Here is a 12,076-nt window from a genome sequence, read left to right on the forward strand (position 1 = left end):
TTGGGTCTTCGTGCATTTTACTAAATCTGGGCCCACCATTTGCAGTTGCACACTGTGTGCCTGGAACATTCCTTTTATTCTGCACAACGCAAGATGAACCAGGCATTTTGCCTCTACAATTGGGACCGTTTGTGGCACTAACATCTTGAGAGCCCCGGACACATGTGGAATGAGTGAACACACATAACAGCTCCCATTCACAGCGGTTCTCCCCACACCACTCATATCAGAGTACCATGAGTTAGTGAACTCGGGGTGATGAATATCCTCAATCCAATCAAAACCCATCCCTTGATACGTATCATACTTTTGTCGTATTCCTCTCTTCGTTCTTATATACGCATTCTCAAGGATGTCAGAAATATCATTATACCATTTCATAGTGGTCGACAATCCCTTGCTTGTTGTAAACAACCTATTCTCTGTCTTATTCACAGACATAACCTGCATATTTGAATAATTAAATCCACTTCTATTATTATTATTCATTTTCACATTAGTCCTGATATATGGGATCCACTACTATTATCAACACGTATATGTATTGTTCCATTTAATTAATATACATTCCTATTTCCCCCATTGCCCATCTTTATATGCCCTCCCTCTATAATACCCTCCCAAATACACTCCCAGTAGTACTAACAGTATCACACACAATCCTCCAGCAATTACTGACCCACTATAATAGATATATGTCCCCAATCTCTCATTCGTGTCTCTACGCCTCGGGTCCCTACTTAACAAACTATATACATTAGTTGCATCCATCTTCTTCTTTCCTGAAATAGAAGCACAGACACACAAGACAGTGAAAAAGGGAAAAACGTACAAGACATACTCTATACAAAAAGGAAAAAGAAGCGAGAGAGAGAACGAGAGAGAGCTCCTAGACAAAGAAAAATGTGGAGCTAACAGCTGAGCTTGGCCGTGCCCCTCGGACGTACCACCACACCCATAACGCCTCTGCACTGGCCAGTGAGGTAATAAGGGCACAAGTACTGTTACCCTTTGTTTCAAGACAACTTATGCAACACTGTACACTCTGGAGTTGCCCTAAAAACATCAGAGAGGTGGACCCAGTAGCGCAGTTCTTTCACTTTGACCGCAAGGGGAGTACAAAACACCACCTTGTACGGTCCATGGAACCAAAGATTGTTCCACTGGCACAGAAAATTACAAATGTAGATCTAGTCCCCTGGCAGCAGTGATCGAGTCGTTATATGCTCAGGATCTGTCCACTTTGTTTGTACAGGATCGGGCATCTCTGTAGTCACGATCATGCAAGGTGCAATCTGTCGGGAGACACATTTCATGGCCTGAGTTAGTGTCGTCAAATATTCCCTGAAATCCTCTCCTAACACTTCTGCAGTCCTGTGCACATCAGAAACCCTTCTCACAGGGGATATGGGGTATGCATACGCCGGCCAGTAACCAGCTCGTGAGGTGACAGATCATGATCTTTACTTGGCTCCAATGGTAAACTAAAGAGGGCCAGGGGCAGACAGTACACCCAGTTTTTCTTTAATGTGGTGCACAATTTAGATAACTTGCTCTGAAGGAGACCATTTATTCTCTCCACAACGCCATTGGCATGGGGGTTCATAAATCAAACACATCTGATGCTTGCTGTGTAGCAGTGCTGTAACGTTTTGGAAAAACACATTGAAGAAATGTGTGCCATTATCTGACCTCAAAACCTCGCACACACCCCTGTGTGGGAATTCATCCTGCACTAGAAATCTTGCAGCACACTTGGCATCTGGGTGGGCACATGGCCCTGCTTCCACCCACCTTGAGAAAGGACAGACCACCACAATGAGATACCTGGATCCATTACAACGCTCACCAATATCAGCATAGTCTACGTGTAATTCACGAAACGGCCTATTAGGGTGTGGTAAGTTGCCCCGTAATGTTCTGAGTGTCATCCCTGTACTAAAACATTGACATGTGGTGTAATATATGAACATATCTGTAATGCTCTCCTGGATGTTTGGTGTGAACCAGTGCTCCTATATGTCTGTGGCAATTTGTTGTTTTGAACTGTGGGACGGGTAGTGCAAGTGTTCAAATGCTATTGCTAGATGTCCCTGGGGCATCACAGTCTTCCCAGAGCTCTCTTGCTTCCATAACAGGTCTGTTAGAGATTGCTTACACCCTCTCCGTAAATACAATTCCTTCTCCCTCTCTTCCTTGCGGTGTAAGGCACTGGATGCTCATCTGTCAGTGGGGCAGTCACAACATACTTAGTGGATATTTCATTTGACAGATACACAGCCCTTTTGGTTGCCGCATCGGCAGCTGCATTCCCACTTGAGATTTTGTCTGGTCCGTGAGTATGGATGGTGCACTTGACGGCCGCCCCAAAAGATGGCTGTGATAACACTTTTATCAGTATTTCTAACAATACTGCATGCTGTTCTGGTGATCCATCCGCCCTCCGAAAACCTCTCCTCTTCCACGGGGAGAGGCCAGCATGTACCGTTGTTGTAATGTATGTCGTGTCTGAATATATTGTGACATGGCACTGTTGCGATGCTCTCAGTGCTTCGATGAGTGCCACAAATTCTTTCGCTTGTGCAATATAATGCATAGGCAACCTTTTTATGACCACCGTCTTGTACTCCACTTCCTCAAGTCGTACTACTGCAGCCTCTGTCTGTCTCTGCCCATCCTCCTGATCAATTGTGGATGACCCGTCAATGAAAAGTACCTCACCTTCTGCCAATGCGCTGTCCCTTGCTTTAGGAGTGTCCTCCTGCCCCTCGTATGTGCACCGTCAGGACCTCTATAAGAAGCATGTCTGTTAAAAAGGTGGCAGGATTTACCATCTTACACCCAACCACATGAGTATGGGGTTTAGAGATGATAATCTCATCTGCCGATGACCTTAGTCAGGGTAGATTATGAACTTTCTCGAATAGCAAAGAAAGAATGTTCCACATACAACGTTACTAAACATACCATTACGATCGTATAACCTTTCTCTAAGGCCAAAGGGAGCAGCTGCTAATGCATGTTCGCACGCAAACTGCCCTTGCATCACTGCATTCAGAGTTCCCCTATAATAGGTCAATGGCTTGTGGTCCATAGTGCTTTTTTGCGTCAGAACTGCTGTCATAAGCTGACAATCAGAATGTGAGAACACATAGAATTCCTGTGTGTAATCCAGGGTGGCCATTTGTCAAACTGTTTAATCAATTCTGCCGTCCACTGTAACTTGTGGTCCTTTGTTTTCTGTGCCTCCCTCCGGGCCTGTAAAAATAGCCCTGTGTATTTAACTGAGGCAGGTGTGGTGGTGGCGCGTACTGACGCTGCCCTGTTCGGTACTATCCTCTTCCCATTCGCCGATATGAACTGCCCCAAATAGACTACCTCTTGCTGCCAATATTGTAATTTAGCTTTGTTATCCATGTACCCCTTACAGACCAGCAATTGTAGGTGTGCAAGGGAGTCCCTTCGGCAGTGCTTTTCACTGTCACTACACACTATCAGATCGTCCACACATTGGATAATCGTGCTAGGCACCTGAATATTCCCAAGATCGGCGTGCAGTATTCTGTTAAATATGCTCAGGCTCTCACAGTACCCCTGAGGTAATCTAGTGTGTTCGAACCTCATCGGGCCCTGCGTAAATGCCGTGAGGTACCTCGACTCCGGATGAAGTGGAATCGAGAAGAATGCATTTTTCAAATCCACTACAGCGAAGTATGTGGCTTCTTTGGGGATGCTACATAAAATTGTCACAAAATTCGGGACTACTGGCAAGTCTTTCTGCAGCACATCATTTAGGGGGCGCAAGTCCTGGATCTTTCTTCAGCTGCCCCCCATTTGACTTTTTCACTGGATATATTTCTGTATTGCACGGGGATGTAGATGGCACGATAATCCCCTGGTCAAGAAGGGGCTGCATTGTTTTTTTAATGCCCACCTCCGCCTCTCTTGACAGTAGATATTGTCTTACTGGGCAACACCACACCTGGCTTCAGTGTTATACACACAGGTGTTACATGTTTCAATAACTTTGCCTCAATACCCATAGGGCCCATTACAAGTTTGCCAGTATAAAAATAAAGTTTCCAGCATGCCGGGGCTACCGTGTCCGTGTAGCACTGCTGACGGAATCAACGGTAGATTCCAAGTCAGCGTGCACGCGCATTATGGCACGCTGGAATCGGTAGCACCGGCATGCCTGTAACAGCCCCAAATCCCCCAATACCGGCATCCTCGCTGACGCTGTCTCCAACTCCAAGAACACAGTTGTTACCGGTACCGGTATTACCGTTACCGGAAATAGCATCATCGCCGGAACAGGAAATTTACCGGTGGCCATTACAAAAACACAATCCATTGCAATCCTCAGTTCACAGGAGTGTGAGTGAATACCTGAGCAGCTACTGACACCGAGAGACATGTCCGCAAGGCAACCTGCAGTACGTCGCTGCAAGCCAAGGTTCAGTGAACCTGAACTTAACATGCTTGCCGACACCCTTGTTGAGCACTCAGATGAAGTGTTTTGCACCGATCTATGGCGCCAAATGCAAATCCATAAGAAGGCTATATGGGAGGAGGATGCCCGTAAAGATTCGGCGGTGGGGACAACACCCCGGACTGTGCCAGACTGCAAGAAGAGGTGGGACGACCTAGTCTCTGTGAGAGAAACCTCCTTGCCGCACAGAGCAGCCAGGGCATGGCCACAGGAGGGGGACCACCATCCCCTATCAAACTGCAGGAGTGGGAGGAAACATGCAGCACCATCATACACATGGAGGCGATAGAGGGAGTTGGAGATGCAGAGGCAGGAGATGTGACATCCGATGATGCCGGTTAGTCCCTGAAATCCCAAAGTCACATCACACACCTTGTAGCCCCAATGCAAATGGCTAGGTCAATATGTCAAGTTTGTGGAACCTGATCCCTGCTGCCATTCCACCCACCATCAACCTCGTTGCACACATGCACAATGTACTTGCCTGCAAACTGAAAACAAACACCACTGACACATCCCACATGTCCCCTGCATTGGCCACACAAGTAGCATATGCATGCACACAGACACACATCACCCAGACAATGCCCAACTGCTGTCATCACTGCCATGCTACCACATGCCCAAAGCCACGTCATGACAAGATGCAAACATCAATGACACATGTGGCACACTTGTCACACCCACCGTGTCCCATCATGCTGAATCACCATCAACGCAGCAATAGCCATAGGCAGCAGTCACAAGTGAAACACATCCGTTTCACAATCAAACACAACATGTCTCACAGCTAAACACCACTAGCCCTGTCAACAGACACTGCACACACCATGGCCGCACACCAAACATGCACCCACACGGCATCCCCCACACATGCATGTGTGCACCATGCCATGCCCTCGACCATGTCCATGACAATGCTCATGATTCTGAAAGTACTAGCATTGGTGTCTGTCTGATGGATCCACACCCATCACTAATGCCATGCCTCACTGTCCCCCAGAGGCACAACATCTGACAATGATGGGGAACAGGCGACCACATCCAGGGGCACCAGGGCACGGCCCCGCCGCAGGGAAACCACCACCTCGAGCCATGATACCAGCACATCTGCCACCATACCGGAGCGTGCAACAGCACCTTTGGACCAGCCCCCCTGCCAGCAGGAGGCACCTGCAGCCACGCAGCCCCACCAGCAGGAGGCACCTGCAGCCAAGCAGTCCCACCAGCAGGAGGCACCTGCAGCCAAGCAGCCCCACCAGCAGGATGCACCTGCAGCCAAGCAGCCCCACTAGCAGGATGATCCTGCCACCAAGCAGCACCACCAGCAGGAGTCACCTTCAGCCAAGCAGCCCACCAGCAGGATGAACCTGCAGCCAAGCAGCCCCACCAGCAAGATGAACCTGTTTCCCCAGCCCCCCCCCTCGCCAGCAGGATGAACCTGTTGCCCTGTCCCGCCACCAGCAGGATGAACCTGTTGCCCCACCCCCCCGCCAGCAGGATGAAACTGCAGCACTTCCACAAGGGTTTCGAGCTGACACCATTGGGGAGGGCAGTGTGCACGACATACACATCGACCCTAGCTATGAGGATGGTGCTGAATTCAGTCCCATGGGTCCTCGGAGCCCACCACCCATACCACAACCTGGACTACGTAATGTACATGACATTGAGGGGCGCCTCACCAGGATGGAGGAATGGCAGCTGGCAATGCACGCAATGGTGCAGCAATACCTTGCTGAGGCACAACTCATGCACCAGACGATGCAGGATACTGCACGGAACACCGCACAAATACTGGGCAGAGCCACGGAGGGGGTGTACCACCTGGTGAGGCGTGTGAGGGAGGGCACCATCTCATCCCTGGTGGAGTCAATCAAATTGTTGGTTCAGGCAAATGCCGAACAACACCACATTACCACCCCACTGGCCCCATCCTTGAGCACAACACCCACAAGTTCTATGCAAAGCAACCCTCTGCGTCTTTCTCAGTGGCTCAATCACCAGGCAGAGGGGCACCCCCTCCTTCTAAATGGGGGCGTGAATAAGTCAAGGTTCTGGTGCATGTGGGGAGGGTGTAGTTGGGGAGGGGGTCTAGGGATTGTTGGGGAGGGGGTGTGGGGTCAGTAGTACGGGATTGTAGTGGTAGGCAATGACAATCACATTTGTACAAAGGTATTCATGTCACAATACAACTGGGGTTTCAAAAAAACATGACTGGATATTGCCTACTCAGTGTGAGTGCATTTATTTATGTACAGTGCCCAGTGCCCTGTGTAATCCATGTCCAGTGCCCAGTGTGATCCATGTCCAGTGCCCAGTGTGATCCATGTCCAGTGCCGTGTCTGTAATAGTTGATCAAACGTAGCGTTGAATTAATTCTTGCCGTGTGGCACGTCCATCATTGCCATCGTGGAGCAGTGCATTATCCCCATCTTCATCATCCTCGTCCTCAGCCTCTGGTGGCAGCATGTCTATGTCAGGGGGAAGGGGGACGTTGCATCAGATGCACATGTTGTGCACCATGGCACATACCAGCACAATTTTGCCCACCATATGCACTGTTGTGCGCCTCTTCGTGCCTGTTGTGGGGTTGCCTGATGGGGTCCTGAGCCATGCCATCAAGGGATAACCGGCATCAACTGCACATGAGAAAGAGAAAGGGTACATGTGATTTTTGTGGTCATTTCATGTTGGCACAGGCTGTAAAGTGTTCATTTGAGAAGACGACCATGCACAGGGAATTATTACTTTACATGGCATAGGTAATTTCCTATGTACCACTCAGGGAACTTAGGCCGGATGAATGTAGGGGGGAGGGGTTTGTACAGTTGCTGTCACATGGACCATTCACTGTCAACCTGCCCTCTGACCAATCCCGTACAACAGACACCAATAGATTTAAATGTCATTAAGGTGTTACCAATGAAAGTGGTCTGCGCCTATACAGTTGGACTTTAGACATTCACATGATTTCTATTAGTTATTTAGTAGGATTCACGGTATGCCGTCTCCATCTACAGGACTTCATGTACAAATCCATCTACATCGTAACACAAATGACAAGGACACATATCGATCGGTTGTATGTGTGAGGGTTCAAGGGTTACGTAATAGCATTCCAGCTGGGTGGGTGTTTGCAGGGATGGTTAAAGCTTCATTGGGTGAAGCCGCCAGGTTTTAATCATGTATTGGTGGTAGTTAAGGATTGTTGCATTTGCAAATTTGGACTAAATGCATTCTACTTGAAGGAGTCCCTTAAGGGGACATGAAAAAAGGCGGTTGCAGAAGGTAAAAGATAATGTTAGATGCTAGGGGCGGCCAACCTAGTAGGTAAGTAAAGGATTTAAAACACCTTTAGCAGTACCCAGCGAAACGGGAGGACTGCCGGAACAATGTACCTTGAAAGTGGAAGAGGCTCCTGCAGTGGCGGTAGTTCCTGGCAGTTCCTGCAGTTCGGGAGATCCAGTAGAGGAAGAGAGGCTCTCCTCATGGAGGAAGGTTCGAGTTACTGCACTGCCCAGGGATGAAGCCAGCCACGTTGCTGCCAAAACGAATAAAAGGTACGCTCCTTTAAATCGCGGTCATGGGGGACGGGTGCCTCGCTCTTCGGTCTCCGAGTGCAGGGCACTGGCGATTCGACCAAGGCAGGTCCTGGAAGGCGATTGGTGAACTAGTTGGCCCCACCAGCTCAAGGGAAGAAGACTCTTGCAGGTGAGATCTTCTCGAGTCGTTGGGAAAAAGTGGTGAGGATCTGCAGCAGGGCTTCACCGGCAGTTCAGTCGTTGCAGATGTCTTCAGCTTCACTCCTCTTTGGGTTTCTAGTTCCAGTGGTGACGTCTTGTCCTCCAGTCCTCAGGACCCTGTTTTTATGCAGCAAGACCCCCATCCATACAGACTAGCTGTCACTCACACAGTGGGGTGGCTCTACTGGCGGGAGAACCCCCCCCCCAGCCTATCAGGGCAGAGTGCATCTTGGGTTTCGTAGGCAACCCTGTCCAGGGTGCCTATTCCCCCTCCCACACATCCTGTCTACCCCAGACTCAGTGGCGCAGAGAGGAGGGCTTCTGTGCAGAAGGCCGCCAAAAGGACGAACAAAGGATCCCCGACCTGGGTTAGGATTTCAGAGAAAGACACGAGAAAGAAATATTATTAAAGTTCTGGCAAAAAAAACACTGGATTAAAGTTAATAATAAAATAAACCGGCGGTTTGTTAGAGGCTGTCAGTAAAAGTGGCAGCCTTGAACAATGGGAAAATCCCATAGGGAAATATTTGCGGTCGAATATTCACGGTAGTAACCACTGCCACCAGCCAGAAACTTTGGAGAGAGGGACTGGACGGTACCCTCTCAAAAAAGAACACTAGGGAAAAACTATTAACCCTTTTCAGTACTTCCATAGTAAAATGGGTTGTACTGGTTTTGTTCATAAGTATTGACTAGTAAATTCAATGGGGACTTTACATGCCCTGGGAGACAGTAGTCAGTCCCAGGGTATGGAGTCTATGTTTGGTGGTCACTGTGACACCACTGTGTTACTGCACTGAGGGTGCTGTGTAACGCACATGTAAAAAGATGATACCTATGAGGGCGAGAAAACCCCCATAGACTATAAGTACAATAAATAGCCTAAAACACACATCAGCAATCTGTCTAAGAGTGGGAAACAGAGTCTCACTCTTAGCAGGAGAAAGAAATAAACCCTTCAAATCCAGCAAAGCTGCTGGGGGACTCTATAGGTAAGGGAAATTAGCGCTAGAAGAGAATTCTCCCTAGCACTAGCCCCCCCCAGACTAAGGGACAGGAGGATCTAATCCACTCCTGGATGAGTCTCATACCTCTAGTCGGTTAAAAACATCGTATTGAGACCATCAGCATTTTGGTGGTGACATCCTGACCTGTGCTCAATGGTAAAATCAAACCCTTGGAGGCAGATTGACCATCTTAAAAGTTTTGGGTTCTCCCCTTTCATTTGCATCAACCATCTCAAGGGTTGGTGGTCAGTCTGAATGATGAAAGTAGAACCATACAAGTATGGCCTAAACTTTTCAGAGAACACACAATGGCAAAATATTCTCTCTCAATGGTTGCCCACCTTGTCTCCGGTTACTTCAGTTTCCTACTGATGAAGCAAATGGGGTGTTCCCTACCTTAACACTCTTATGGTGTTGTCGGCCGCTCTGGACTTTGACTCACCTTCAGTAGCCAGCGCCAAGATGCCTTTGGGTGTACGTGCGCTTTAGCAAGTTTTTATAACATAACATAACATAACATTTCTCATCCAGTTGACTAAGGACTGCACCTATACCTGTATTGGAAGCATCTGTTTGCACAATGAAGGGTTGGTGGTAGTCAGGAGCTCTTAGAACTGCAGCTTGACAAAGGGCTCTTTTCAGGCTTTCAAAGGCCTGATTGCACTCCTCATTCCATTTGACCTTTTTGGGGAATTTTGGAGAGGAGATTACATTCAGTGGAGAAGCTATGGTCCCATAGTTCTCAATGAAATTCCTGTAATACCCAGTGAGACCTAAGAAGGCTCTCACCTGGGTTTGAGTAGTAGGTGTTGTCCAATTCTGCACAGCTTCTATTTTGCTGAGCAATGGCCTTATTTCACCACCTCCTACCTCATGACTAAGGTAGACCACTTTACTCTGACCAATTTGACATTTGCTTGCCTTTATGGTCAGTTGGGCCTGCTCAAGAGCCTGCAAAACGTATCCTAGGTGGTCAACATGTTCTTTCCAAGTAGGGCTGAACACTGCAATGTCATCCAAGTATGCCATGCAGAAGTCCTCCATCCCATTCAGAACCTGGTTAACCATCCTTTGGAATGTAGCAGGTGCATTCTTTAAGCCAAAAGGCATAACCTTAACCTGGTATAAGCCAACTGGGGGGGGGAGAATGAAGTTTTCTCCTTGGCATGGTCTGTCAAGATCAAATGTGCTAAGGAACTTGGCTGAACCAAGTCTATCCACCAGCTCATCTGTCCTTGGTAAAGGATGGGCATCAGTCTTAGTGACTGCATTTAGAGCTCTATAGTCCACGCAGAATCTCATCTTCTTGGATCCTGCCTTTGGTACTAACACAACTGGGCTGGACCATGGACTAGTAGAGGGTTCTATTACCCCGAGATCAAGCATCTTGTTGACCTCTCCTTTGATGTGGGTTCTTACATTCTCTGACATTCTGTAACCCCTGCTTTTGACAGGTAAACAGTCACCAGTGTTTATGTCATGCTGGCCCCAAGGGGTCAAGCCTGGTGACAGTGAAACAAGGGGGCAAATTGATTCAACAAAACATTGCACTCCTCCTGTTGTTCAGAAGTCAGATTAGAAGAGAGATTGACTCCTTCTACTTGCTCATCTAAAGGTTTGCCTCTGAGAAGGTCAGGCAGAGGTTCACTCTCCTCCTCCTCTTGAGCTGAAGCTAGAAGCAAAGCTCCCAGTTCTGGTCTCGAGACATAAGCTTTTAGACGGTTGGTGTGAAAGACTCTGGGAGCCTCCTTAGGATTGCCTAAGTCCACCAGATAGTTCACCTCTCCAAGATTTCACACAATCTTGAAGGGTCCTATCCACTTGTCCTGCAAGGCCCTCTGCCTTGTTGGTACCATAACAAGAACTAGCTGGTCTTGAGCTAATTCCACCATGTTGGCCTTCTGGTCATGCCAATGCTTAACCAGTGTCTGACCTGCTTTCAAGTTATCACTTGCCTCAGCCATCATGTGTGACATTCTCCTCCAGAGTCCTATCACATAGTCAGCCACTCTGTCTGGCTTGGGGGAAGGAGCACTCTCCGAAGCCCTCCTTAATCAGGGCCAATGGAGCTCTGACTGGATGGCCATAGAGAAGTTCGAAGGGACTGTAACCTACTCCATCTTGAGGGACTTCCCTATAAGCAAAGAGAAGGCATGGCAGTAGAAGATCCCACTTTCTTTTAAGGGAGTCTTCCAAAGCCCCTATCATGCTCTTCATGGTTCTGTTGAACCCTTCTACCAACCCATTTTTTTGAGGGTGGTGTGCGGTAGAGAACTTGTAGGTAACTCCACAGTTTTTCCACATGGCCTTCATGTAGTGGGACATAAAATGTGACCCCCTGTCGGATATTACCTCCTTAGAAAAACCAACCCTGCTAAAGAATACCAAGGAGAGCCTTAGCCACAGCCTGGGCTGTAACAGCTCTCATAGGAATTGCTTCAGGGTATCTAGTAGCATGGTCTACTACAACAAGTATAAACCTGTTGCCTGAAGAGGTTGGAGGGTCAAGAGGACAAACAATGTCAATTCCAACCCTCTCAAATGGTACTCCCACCACAGGGAGAGGCACTAAAGGTGCCACGTTCTTGGAGCCACTATTACCAGAAGTTTGGCAGGTGTGGAAACTCTTGCAATACTTATCTACCTCAGCCCCCATTTTAGGCCAATAAAAATAGACAGAGAGCCTTTCCTTGGTCTTCTTGAAACTCAAGTGACCAGCCAGAGGTATCTCATGGGCTAGTTGCAAGAATTGGAGTCTGTTCTCTTGGAGCACTACAAGTCTTTTGTAGTCTTCAGGGGCTGACTCAGTCGGTTCACTATAGAAGAGGCTG

The sequence above is a fragment of the Ambystoma mexicanum genome, chromosome 3q, assembly GCF_040938575.1.
Source record: "Ambystoma mexicanum isolate Mex_15411 chromosome 3q, UKY_AmexF1_1, whole genome shotgun sequence".
Lineage (NCBI taxonomy): Eukaryota > Metazoa > Chordata > Amphibia > Caudata > Ambystomatidae > Ambystoma > Ambystoma mexicanum.